Below are 13580 nucleotides of genomic sequence, written 5' to 3'. Positions count from 1 at the left end.
AGGATCCACACGATGGAGCTTTACCATATAATTTTTTCCACTGTTTGGATGTGTGCTGTGACTGTCCTCTGCCCCGGAGGGTCGGTCTGTAGGGCACACACACACACACACACACACACACACATGCCCCTGTTTGTAAGACTCTGTTACCCCAATCCACCCCACTCTACACTGACGGGTCACACAGGCATTAACTCTTGCTGTGGTGCAAACTTAAGTCGACTGTTGATTGATTTTCTTCCCTCTAAATCTGAAGATTCATATGAACACACACACACACACACACACACACACACATACACACACACACACACACACACACACACACCAAAAGAAAATCTTTCTGCAGATTCTCTGATTCTTTCACACCCAAAGTCACCCATGCAATCTGACACATACCTTACCCACTGACGGACCACTTACATGGCTTCCTCTAGACAAAGATAAAGCAGTGTGCCAACTGTTACCTTTCATACAGTTCTTCCCTTGCTTTATATTAAATCTCCAAACAACTAACCGTGTCTTAGATGACATCCTCCTCTTCATCCTCAGTCCAGAAATAAGACAGAACAAGCATCCTGTCATGAAATAAAAAGCAAATTCCTATTAATATATATATATACCAACTCACAATTCCTATTTCAGGTAAGTTGTGTGACATACTAATGTATATACACTACTACTCCCAAACACAATGATACTATTTGACTTTCTATAAGTCAACTCATCTCACAGGACCCACTAGTGACTCGATACCAACAACACAAGGTTGACATAATAAATGAGTGAGTAAAAACTTACGAGTACAAATGCCTACACCCCAGTAACACACAGCGAATAGCGTTTGTCATACATTGCTATTACTTTCTAGTACAGAAAACATGGAATCCACACGTAGATGTGTGTGGTCTCTAACAAAACATCTCATTTATCCAATGTTCCATCTAGGTCAATTTTCAAATACCTTTCATTAACCAGCTTACTCTCCCTGTGCTAGGACCTTGTGCGTGCATGCTTATTTCTGCTGATTTGTTCCATCCGATTTTCTTTTCTCCCTGAAACTAGCTAACATTTTATAAGACGGAGCAGGATCCAAATACCTCCAAAGCTCTGGTACCCTGAAGAGACTCGGTAGACCTCAATTTGTTCTCTGCCCTAAACCCACCTCCAAAGAAATCACTTTAAGTACCCAGGTTTCTGCCGGAAGGACATTGTAGGGTATAATAGGCTTGATCGGTAAATACTGAGAAGTCCTGAAATGGTCACAAGGTATGGTGCCAGGAACCTCAAGGAAAATGCTTTTTAGAAATTATTCTTTTCAACTGTCATGTGCCCAGGGGTGGGAATGATCTTCTTTTCATTTTCATCGCAAAAAACACAATTGTGCAAAAAAGACAACCTTTGTTTCTTAGGAATCCTATAATTTCTGTGTCCTTCATCTTTGAGCATCTTTCTTTTTCCCTCACAATGCATCTTTAATCATTTGTGACAGTGATTTTTTTTTTTACTGCAACCCATTTTCCTTGATTCTATAAACAGGAGACACATGGCTTAAATTACCAGAATCTCACTGTTCAAAACACCTCATTTTTCACTGCAAGGAAATAAAGTAGAAAGTTCTTTTTCAAAGTAAAAATGTTTCTTTTCAATTTAGCTTTGTAGATGCTTAAGAGAGTTTTTCTTTTTACTTCTTGATTTACTAAGTGGCCACTTGGATATCAGCCTCTCTCTCTCTCTCAACTCAGTGTGTCCTTTGTTATTTTGATCTTAGAATCTTGCTGATAATATGCCTTTCTGGGGGAATAAGTCTTCTTGTATTTTCCAATAGAATCGTGCTCATTAATTAGAAAAATCATGTTTACCGCTGAGGCTTTCTGAAGCTCCAGATTCCTGGTGCCTCTGGGATACCAGCATCACTTTCTTTGTCTTCAGCTTCACATTCTCTTTGGCCTCTTCCTCTTCCTCCATCTGTATATTTTGCATGGTCCACAATTTTATTCTCAGTCCCAAAGTCTCCTTGATATCCATCCATAAGCAATTCTGTAGATATAACTTCCCAACAGAAACATACTATCAGCTACAAACATGAGCAGCGTGGGCAAGTTTTAATTTTCTAATAGCTGGATTTTTTTAAAAAAAATCAAAAATTGCTGAAAAGATGACCCAATGGTTGAGAGAACACATTGCTCTTACACAGAACTCAAGGTCAGTTCGCAGCACCCATGTTGGTACATAATACCCACCTGGAACTCCAGCACCTGGAAATCTGCCACCTCTAGCCTCCACGGAAATCTACATGCACATGCAGATTCACACACAGGGAGACTCACACATGTAGGTTTGTGCAGACAGACACACAAGCATAGGCATAATTCAAAATAAAGTATTTTTTGAAAATAAGAAACAAGAGATGAAATTAATGGAATACTGTAGTCTATAATATCTCAAATATTAAGGTTTGAACATGCAATCAATATTGCAAAACATATGTGTGTGCATGTGTATGTGCTTCTAAAATTAAGTATGTATTTGAAACCACACATCTTAGACAAGATTGGCCACATTTTTAAAATGTTCTCTATGGCCAGGTGGCCACCACATATGGCAGTGTAGGTCTAATACCTTAAATACTTTCCCTAAATAAGGATTTTTTTACTTGTTTGGTTTGGGTTTTTGTTTTGTTTTGCTGTTTACTTTTCAGGCTATTGATCAATATCTGGGCATCAGGTTTATGAGGCTTATCTTCGAAGTGAAATCATATGCTTCGAACTATGCCCCAAATCTATTGTGATTACTCTACAAGTGCTTCAGGTTGACCAGGTCTCCAACAAAATGTACTGTTCCCTATACTATTCAGAATCTCACATACAACTCTATTCCTATTTCTGATTTCTTTTTCAATGTCAATAGCCCCTAAATATGTCTTTAGTTAGGCTCTGTAACTCTTCTAATAGTGAGGAATCAGAAAGATATTTCATGTCATCCTGTTCAATCCTTAGGTATTTTGTCTATAAAAATACTCCAGGCACTTCTGGTCTGCCTGCTCAAGTGTGAAACACTCAGGCCAACCAAAACCAGAGGTAACTAGATGACAAAAGAGAAGCACAAGATCATAATCAATGGGAGCCAATATATGATGGGACCAACAAAAATCCAGCTCTCCTACTACAGCAAATACTGACTATCCTAACACATCTGAAGAGCAAAACTGTGTCCATAAATCCCATGTCACAAAGATGATAGAGGCCTGTAAAGAGTATATAATTGATTCCCTTAAGGAAATACAGGAAAACACAAACAGGAAGAAATCCTTAAAGAAGAAACAAATAAGTCTCTTAAAGAACTTCAGGACAATACAATCAAATAGGCAAAGAAAATTAATAAAATCATACAAGACCTTAAAATAGAAACCGAAGCAATAAAGAAAACACAAACAGAGGCAAGCCTAGAGTTGAAAATCCTAGGGAAGAAAGAAGAAGCTATAGACAAAAGCAACATCAACAGAATACAAGAGATGGAAGAAAGATTCTCTGGTGTAGACAATACCATTGAATAAATGGATACATCAATCAAAGAAAATGCCAAATGTAAAAAGTTACTAACTCAAAAGATCCAGGAAATTTGGAAGACTATGAAAAGACCAAACCAAATAATAATAGAAATAGAGGAGGGTAAAGATTCCCAATTAAAAGGGCCAAAAAAATCTTCAATGAAATCATGCAATAAAATATCCCTAACCTAAAGAAAGAGATAGCAATAAACATACAAGAAGATTACAGAACATGAAATAAATTGGGCCAGAAAGGAAAATTCTCCTACCAAATAATAGCCAAAACACTAAATTACAGAATAAAAAAGAATACTAAAAGCTACAAGAAAAAAGACCAAGTAAAATATAAAGGCAAATCTACCATAATTGCACTTGACTTCTCAACAATAGTCTAAAAACCAGAAGATCCTACACAGACGTTTGCAGACCTTAAGAGACTACAGATGTCAGCCCAGACTACCATATCCAGCAAAATTCTCAATAGCCATAGATTGAGAAACCAAGATATTCCATGAAAAAGAACAAATTTAACAATATCTTTCTGCTAATCCACCACTACAGAAGATACTAGAAGGAAAATTCTGACACAAAGAAGGTAACTATGCCCAAGAAAAAAATGAATTGATCATCTCATAGCAAAACTAAAAGAAAACACACACTCACACACACACACACACACACACACACACACACACACACACACACACATACACACATACACACATGCCTCCAACATGGAAATTACAGGAACTAAAAATCATTAGTCATTAATGTCTCTCAACATCAACAGGCTCAATTTACCAATTTAAAAAAAAACAGAGGTTAATAGACTGGATATGTAAACAGGATCCATCATTCTGCTGCATACGAGCAATATACCTCAGCAACAAAGATAGACAATACCACAGAGTAAAGGGCTGGGGGAAAAAGATTTTCCAAGAAAACAAACCCAAGAAACAACCTGGAGCAGCCATTCTAATATCTAATAAAATAGACTTTAAACCAAATGTTATCAAAAGAAATGGGGAAGGACACTTCATACTCATCTAAGAAAAAGAGACACTAATTCTAAACATATATGCCCCAAATGCAAGGGCAACCCACATTCATCAAAGAAACTTTACTAAAGCTCAAATCACACATTGAAGCCCATACAATAATAATGGGGGACTTCAACACCCTGCTCTGACCAATGAATAGATCATCAAAACAAAAAAAAAAAAATAGAGAAACAAACTTTGGCTATTAATCAAAGGTACTTAACAAATATCTACAGAACCTTTCGCCCCAAAACAAAAGAATACACATTCTTCTCCGCATCTCACAGAACCTTCTCCAAAACTGATCACATAAGTAGGCACAACGCAAACCTCAACAGATACAAGAAGATTGAAATAAGCCTTCAAATCCTATCAGATCACTATGGATTAAGTCTGACTGCAACAACAAAAATCCCAAATACTCATGGAAACTGAACAATTCTCTGCTTAATGATAACTTGGTCAGGAAAAAAAAAATAAAGAAAGAAATTAAAGACTTTTTATAATTCAATGAAATAAAGAGACAACATAGTCAAACTTATGAAGCCAATAAAAGAAGTATTAAGAGGAAACATACCCAAAATGAGTAGAAGGAAGGAAATAGTCCAACTCAAGGCTGAAATCAATCAGTTATAAACAAAGAGAACAATACAAAGAAACAACAAAATTAAGAGCTGATTCTTTGATAAAATAAACAAATTAGACAAACTCTTAGCTAAACTATGGGAAAAGTTACAGAGACAATATCCAAATTAACAAAATCAAAAATCAAAAGGGGACATAACAACAGAAACTGAGGAAATTCAAAAGCATTAGATCTTACATCAAAAGACTATATTCCACAAAACAGGAAAACAATATAAGCAAAATGGATTGATTTCTAGACAGATATCACATACAAAAGTTCAATCAGGATTGAGTAAACTATCTAAACAGTACAATAACACCTAAGGAAATAAAATCAGTCATTGAGTGTCCCAACCAAAAATGCTGAGGGCCATGTGGTTTTAGTACAGAAATACTACCAGACATTCAAAGAAGAGCAATACCAATACTCCTCAAACTATTCCACAGAATAGAAACAGAAGGAGCACTACCTAATTCATTCTATCAGACCACAGTTAACCTTGGTACATAAACCATACAAAGACTCAACAAAGAAAGAGAGCTTCAGATCATTGTCACTTATGAACCTCAATGCAAAAATACTCAATAAAATTCTTGCAAACAAAATCCAAGAACAGGTCAAAAATATCATTCACCACCATCAAGTAGGCTTCCCCTCACAGATGCAGGGATAGTCCAATATACAAAAATCTATCAATGTAATCAGCTATATAGGCAAACTTCAAATCAAAAGCTACAGGATCATCTCATTAGAAGCTGAAAAATCCTGGAGAAAACCCAACATCCCTTCATAATAAAAGTCTTGTAGAGAACATAAATTCAAGGCATGTATCTAAACATAATAAAAGCAATATACAGCAAGCCAGTAGCCAATCTCAAATTAAATTGAGAGAACTTAAAGCAATTCCATGAAAACAGGGATAAGAAAAGGCTGCCCACTCTCTCCCTATCTATTCAATATAGTTCTTGAAGTTCCAGCTAGAGCAATAAGAAAACAAAAGGAGATCAAGGAAATACAAATTGGAAAGGAAGAAATATAGGGATCACTATCTGCAGATGATACAATACATAAGTATATATAAGTGATCCCCAAAATTCTACCAAAGAATTCCTATAGTTGATAAACAACATCATTAAAGTGGTTGGATATAAAATTAACTCAAACAAATCAGTATCCCTTATTTATACAAATGACAAGTAGGCAGAAAAAGAAATTATGGAAACAACATCCTTCACAATCACCACAAATAGTATAAAATATCTTGGTGTAACTTTACCCAAGGAAGTATGACAAACCTTCAAGTCCCTGAAGAAAGAAACTGAAGACAATCTCACAAGATGGAAAGAGCCCCCATGCTCCTAGACCAGTAGGACTAACATAGTGCAAATAGCCATCTCACCAAAAGAAATCTACAGATTCATTGAAATCCACACCAAAATTCCAAAACAACTTTTTTACAGACCTTAAAAAAAGCAGTTCTCAACTTAATTTGGAAAAGCAAAACACCCAGGTTAACCAAAACAATCCTGAACAATAAAAGAACCTCCAGAGAAATGACCATCCCTGACCTCAAGCTGTACTATAGAGCAATAGTGACTAAAAACTCATGATATTGGTACAGAGACGGGCAGGTTGATCAGTGGAATAGAATCAAAGACTCCGAAATAAACCCACACACCTATGGACACCTGATTTTTGACAAAGAAGCCAAACCCATGCAAAGGAAAAGAGAAAGCATCTTTAACAAATGGTGCTGGCCTAACTGGATGTCTGCATGTAGATGAATGCAAATAGATCCTTCTTTATCACACTGCACCAAACTCAAGTCCAAGTGGATAAAGGATCTCAACATAAAACTGTATACACTAAACCTAATAGTAGAGGACGTGGGAAACAATTTTCTGAACAGAAGAACACCAGTGTCTCAGGCCCTAAGATCTACAATGAGTAAATGGCACCTCATTAAAATGCAAAGCTTCTGTAAGGCAAAGGACATTGTCAATAGGACAGAATAGTAGTTTACAGATTGGAAAAATATCTTCACTTAACCTGATATCTGACAGGGCACTAATGTCTGAAACATATAAAGAACTCAAGAAGTTAAACTTCAACAAACCAAATAACCCAATTTAAAAATAGGGCATAGAACCAAACAGAGAATTCTCAACAGAGGAATCTAGAATGTTTGAGAAGCACTTAAAGAAATATTCAACACCCTTAGTCTTCAGGGAAATGAAAATAAAAAAAAAATAACCCTGAGATTTCACCTTACATCAATCAGAATGGCTAAGGTCAAAAACTCAAGAGACAGGGACCACTCCTCCACTGCTGGTGGGACTACAAACTTGTACAATCACCCTGAAAATCAATCTGCTGATTTCTCAGAAAACTGAGAATATCTCTACCCGAAGACACAGCTATATTGCTCCTGAGCATATACCCAAAAGATGTTCCCCATCCCTCAAGCACATTTGCTCTACTGTGTTCATAGAAGCCTTATTTGTAATAGCCAGAAGCTGAAAACAACCCAGATGTCCCTCAACAGAAGAATTCATACAGAAAATGGGATTCAGTAACCCAGTGGAATACTATTCAGGAATTTCAAACCAAGATATCATGATCATGAATTTGCCAGGCAAATGAATGGAACTCATAAAAGCATCCTGAGTGAGGTAGCACAGACCTAGGACATGAATGGTATGTGTTAACTGATAAGTGGATATTAGTCATAAAGTCCAGAATACTCATGATACACCTCTCAGACCTAAAGAAGTTAAACAAGAAGGAAGGCCCAAGCAAGGGTACTTAGAAGTGGAAACAAATAATCACAGGAGGTGGGGGTGCAGGGAATTGGGGACAGGCTATGAGTGGAGAGGATGAGAAATGAGGAGGCACAATCAGGTGCAGGAAGAGACAAGCTGGAAGAGAGGCCCAGAGGGAGGAGAATGAATGAAAATCTGCAGCTGCAGTGGTGAGAGGTTGGGAGATCTCTAGAAAGTCTCAGCTACCTGGGATAGGGGAGGTTCCCAGGAGTCAATGTGAGTGACCTTAGCTGAGATGTGTGGAGATATAAAACCTCAAAAGACACCCTCCTATAGCTAGGCAGGAGCCACAGTGGAAGGTCAGGGGCACCAGTCCATCCACAAAACCTTCCACCCAAAATGTGTCCTGTTTAAAAGAAATGCAAGAAAAAAAGATGGAGCAGAGACTGAAAGAATGGCCGACCAATAACCCTCCCAACTCAAAATCCATCCATGGACAAGCACTAATCCCTAACATTACTAATGATACTCTTATGCTTGCAAACAGGAGCATAGCATAACTGTCCTCTGAGAGGCTCAACCCAGCAGCTGACTGAAACAGATGCAGAGGCTCACAGTCAAACACTGAATGGAAGCCAGGGACTCTTATGGAAGAGCCAGAGGAAAAATTGAAGGCCCAGAGGAAATAGGAACTCCACAGGAAGACCAACAGAGTCAACTAGCCTAGTCTCTCGGTAACTCTCAGAAACTGAGTCATCAACCAAAGAGCATACATAGGCTGGACTGAGGTCCCCTGCACATAGGGCTGCCCTGTCTGGCCTCAGTGGGAGAGGAAGTGCCTAAGCCTGCAGAGATTTAATGTGCCAGAGTAGGCAGATTAAATTAAATTAAATTAAATTAAGGAAGGCCCTCCTTCTCAGAGGAGAACTGGGAGGTGTGGAGAAACAAGATTAAATAGTGCCCTAAATGTGTGTATGTTGGCATCTTTAGGAAGTTAACCTTAGCATAAACAAACTTTTTTTAATTATTGAAAAATAGATTTTTCTCTCATACGATATATCCCGATCACCACCCCAAATCCACTCACTCGCCCTCCATATCTCTTCAGAAAAGATCAGGCCTCCAAGAGACCACCACCAAGAATTTTATTAGATTCTCTCTGTATTTACATTTGAAATGTTATCCCCTTCCCCCCTTCCCCTGTTTCCACCCCCCTCCACTTGTCCTCTTGAAAGAGCACTTGCCCCTAATCACACTCTCCACCCCAGTACCTTGGCATTCCCCTACATTCGGAAAATATGTCCTCCCTGGACCAAAGGCCTCTCTCTCCTCAAATTGATGCCAGACACTGATATCTTCAGCTACAAATGCAACTGGAGCCATAGGTCTCTCAGTATGTGCTCAATGGTTGTTGGTGTTTTAGTCCATGGGAGTTTTGGAGGGTTTAGGTGGTTGATAATGTTGTTCTTCCCATGAGGTTACAAACCCTTTCAGCTCCTTCAGTCCTTTCTTTAGTGCCTTCATTGGGGTTGTCATGTTCAGTCCAATGATTAGCTGCAAGCATGCTCAGCTGTATCTGTATGACTCTGGCACAGCCCCTGAGGAGGCATCTCTATCTGGTTCCTGACAGTAGGTACTTTTTGGCATCAGCAATAATGATTGGGTTTGGTGGCTACATATGAAGTGCATCTCCAGGTGAGGCAGCCTCTGAATGATGTTTTCTTCAATCCCTGTTCTTTTACTTGACCTTATATTTCTTCCTGTGAGTGTATTGTTCTCCCTTCTAAGAAGGACTGAGGCATCCATATTTTGGCTTTCCTTCTTTTTGAGCTTCATAAGGTCTGTGAATTGTTTTTTTGGGAATTCGGAGATTTAAACAAAAGAGTTTAAAGTCTATGTCCTCACTAAGCCCGGCCCCTTCCATATTACATAATGGCTGCATCTAAAAATGTCACCAAATTCTGTCTAACAACCTTCCTGGTATATGTACTCTGAAGCTATTTCTTGTTTCCCACTACATCCGGCCTAGGAGAGCAAGAGGAAGTCAGTGAGTTCATCAGTCGGAGGAAGGCAGCTGCTGGTTGATCACACATGAATACACACAGTAAGTTCAGGTAAGCTGCAGAATCTGGAAACAGAGTATAAGCCAAGATCATAGAGAGATGAACTGTCACTAGAGCTGTGGCTGAGCCATAAAAGAAGTCATATTTAAGGTAACGCAGACATCCTTAGCTTATAGATTTTGGTACTCTGAGAGGCTGGCTGTAGGTCCCTTAGGACTTACCCCAGGACTTCTCTTCCCATGTGTCTGATTCAAGTGCTAACCTCCCTGACTTTGCTGTCATTTACATAGAACATTTCTTGGTACCCTCAGTTCACACTGAGGTTCAGGTCAGATGGAGCCTTCACATCTGTACAGGGATTTTCTTCTAGCGTCTGATGTCTCACGGCCTGACATTTGCAGGTCTGCTAATCAGTGCCTAGACCTGAATGCTAGTCTAAAGCTTTGATAACCAATGGAGCCTCGACTGAGCATCCTTTGCTAGGGATCATTAACAATTGCCTTCTGCAAGATTCTGAGCAATTAAACATTCTCTTTTGGGAAACAATAGGAATCCCTTACTAATTACTCCTTTAAGTGTTTCGTGGACAAGAAATAAAACAAGGAACTCTAGTACTGAATTCAAGGACCTTTGGGATCTCCTTCCAAAACCAGTTTGGTACTGCTCTGCATTTCTTTACCCATAGCTAATACTCCAATGGGGAGTGTGAAAGCTCTCCAATTCCTATATATCCCTTCCCCTGTGCTTCCGAACTGCATAATCGTATGAAGTAGGAGCCCCTCCCTCTGAAGCATGTGAGCTACATGTGTACATGCTACAGGACTATTCATGAATCACTGAAATATTTCAAGTTGTCAGAACTTTTCAGGAAGGCCTGACAGACTCATAAGCTTATTAAGGATAGCCCTTATCAGAGCTGCTTTCCCTTCTGTGGGAATCTGGGCAGGCAAGGTGACATGTCTTGGCAGCTTAAGCCAGATCCTGGAACAAAAAGAAGGACTCCAAACCAAAGTGAGCTGCAGACACTATTCTCACCCTGATGCAAAGTTCTATGGTGACATGGTGACATGTTCTCATTTCCACAAAAATTTAAGCTACCTGGACAACTTTTGATGTTTCCCAAGGCAACCGACAGAGAGAACCTCCACTGTGTCTGTCCCTCATGTAAGGGCTGACAGGTGTGAGATCAAGCCCTTCTGCTGCTCTCTGTAAAATCCTCTGTGTCTTACAGCAGCCCTATAACTGAAAGCATTAGATTTATTTCTCCCTCACATTACTCACTAATCACAGAACAAATTGCTGTCACATCATTAAAGTCCTTATCGCTGCTCACTGGCAAAAACAGAATCAAGCCCATGAGAATATTGAGGGCATTGACTTGCATGTGTAATCCATCAAAATGCCTACCTAAAAAAAAAATCTCACTGCTAGGAGAAATAATGGTTCAGTTCTTCAGAGAGCAAGAATCCCAAACTTCTGGAACTTAAAAAGCTTCTCCTTGACATGTCTCTAGCTGGGCCTCTGATCCTCTACCCTGACCCAACAGCTTCCTTTGTTAGATCCACATCACCCGGTTGTAGTAACGATCCTATCAGTTTATTCTAATGAGAGCCCAATCACCACAGTTAATATGGGGTTGGATTTCTCACCCTCTGTTGCTCCTCACATTTAGTATCTGAGTATCTTGGCCTGTGTTCAGCAAGATCCTACCAAGATGGTTGTCAAAATCCCCCATTATCTCTGGCTTTCCTTACTAATGACTCTCCATCTTCATACACTCTTCTTTTCCCCACTTAGCATTCTTATATTCAGAATTAAGTCAAGTTCTAGAAAGAGGTCTAGAAATAGCCTCTGAACAAAACATGCCCTCATCTCTTTTCTCTCTGTATTTTTCCTGTATTGTTCTTTCTCATTAACTTTGCCCAGTAAACCATCTTCCAGCATCTTCTGTCAAATGTGAAGGGTTTGCAGAACTCACAAACAGCCCCAGGGAAAGAAGTGCAAGGTCCCTGGTTGCCTCACAAAAATCTCTTGTGAATTGGGAACTATGATTTAGTTTTTAAAACAACATTCTCTCATTTGAGATGTGGCATGTTTCTTTTAAAACAAATTTAGTTAAAGCAAACACCCTCTAAACTCTAAGCTCAAGTGGTAAATGAAATAACTTGAAATGTTCAAGCCAATAAAAACTATTCTGAGCACACGCTAATAGTATACCCTAAATTCCATTTGAAATAATTATAAGAAAAACAAAGGATGGAAAAGGAAGAAACAGAGAGGAAGAGGAATAGAAGCAGAGGAGGAAGAAGGGACTGGAGGGAAGAAGGGAGAGAAATAGAAAAAAAGTGGAGAAAATGAAAAGGAAGAAGAGACAGAGGGGGAAGGAAATACACAAGGAACACTGAAGGCAGGAAGAAAGAAAGAAAGAAAGAAAGAAAGAAAGAAAGAAAGAAAGAAAGAAAGGAAGGAAGGAAGGAAGGAAGGAAGGAAGGAAGGAAGGAAGGAAGGAAGGAAGGAAGGAAGGAAGGAAGGAAAGAAGGAAGGAAGGAAGGAAGGAAGGAAAGAAGGAAGGAAAAAAGGTGTGAATGCAGGATAGAGGGAACAGAGGACAAAGGACAAAAGCATCGCTTCATCCCTACTCACAGTGCCGTGCTAGTCATGAAAAACTTAAGTAATCCTCACATAGAGCACTCCCCTTAGTAAAAAGCTGGTAAAGTCATCTGTCTCATGATTTTGTATTTAAAATCCCAGAGAAATTCTGAGTTCATTTGGAAACTTGCAGAGATGTTTGGTTTGGCCAGAGCACAACAGAGAGAAGGTTTTAGTCACCTGCCTCCTTATCTGCATCCTGAACTCAAGCTCTATTGCAGAGGGAGACCTGGAGTTTCCAATCCATTCACTGAAAAGATGATATAAGCACAACTCATTCACCCAGTCTTATTTCTTAGCAAAACGTTATAATGCACTGGTTATATTCATCCCTGTGGTAGTTAAGCAATGTATCTGTTATATGAAAAACAACTGTGCTTCGGAGTATTTTTCTAAGCTATAGATAAGGCATGAGGTGTAAAGAAAATAAAAGCAATGCCAGTAAGGTATGCTCAAAAGAAATAAAAGAGAGCAGGTTGCCACCATAGAGTATAAAATCTTTGGATTCTTTTCAGGAAACTGATTTTTGTAAGGATTCCTTGTAGAGAAAGAAAAGGTAACAAGCATTGTCCTGAGAGTGTGTGGAGCATCACAGGGGGGATGCTCATGGAAGCAGGGATTGAATGGTACATGTTTCTGAGGAAAGAGGAGACAGAAGCCACTCCCGGATTCAGGGTTCTCAAAAATAGTCCATATGCTTTATTTCCTCAGAAAATAACATTGGAGACATTATTTTAAAAAAAAATCTCTGGTATTGAAGCTATCATCCTGAGTGAGGTAACCTAGTCACAAAAAAACACTCATGGTATGCACTCACTTGTAAGCAGATACTGGCCTAAAAAGCTTGAATCCCCAAGAAACAATTTACACAACTTATGAAGCTCAAAG

The sequence above is a fragment of the Micromys minutus genome (genome assembly GCF_963924665.1).
Source record: "Micromys minutus genome assembly, chromosome: 7".
NCBI lineage: Eukaryota > Metazoa > Chordata > Mammalia > Rodentia > Muridae > Micromys > Micromys minutus.
Note: the sequence above shows the minus strand (reverse complement) of the source record.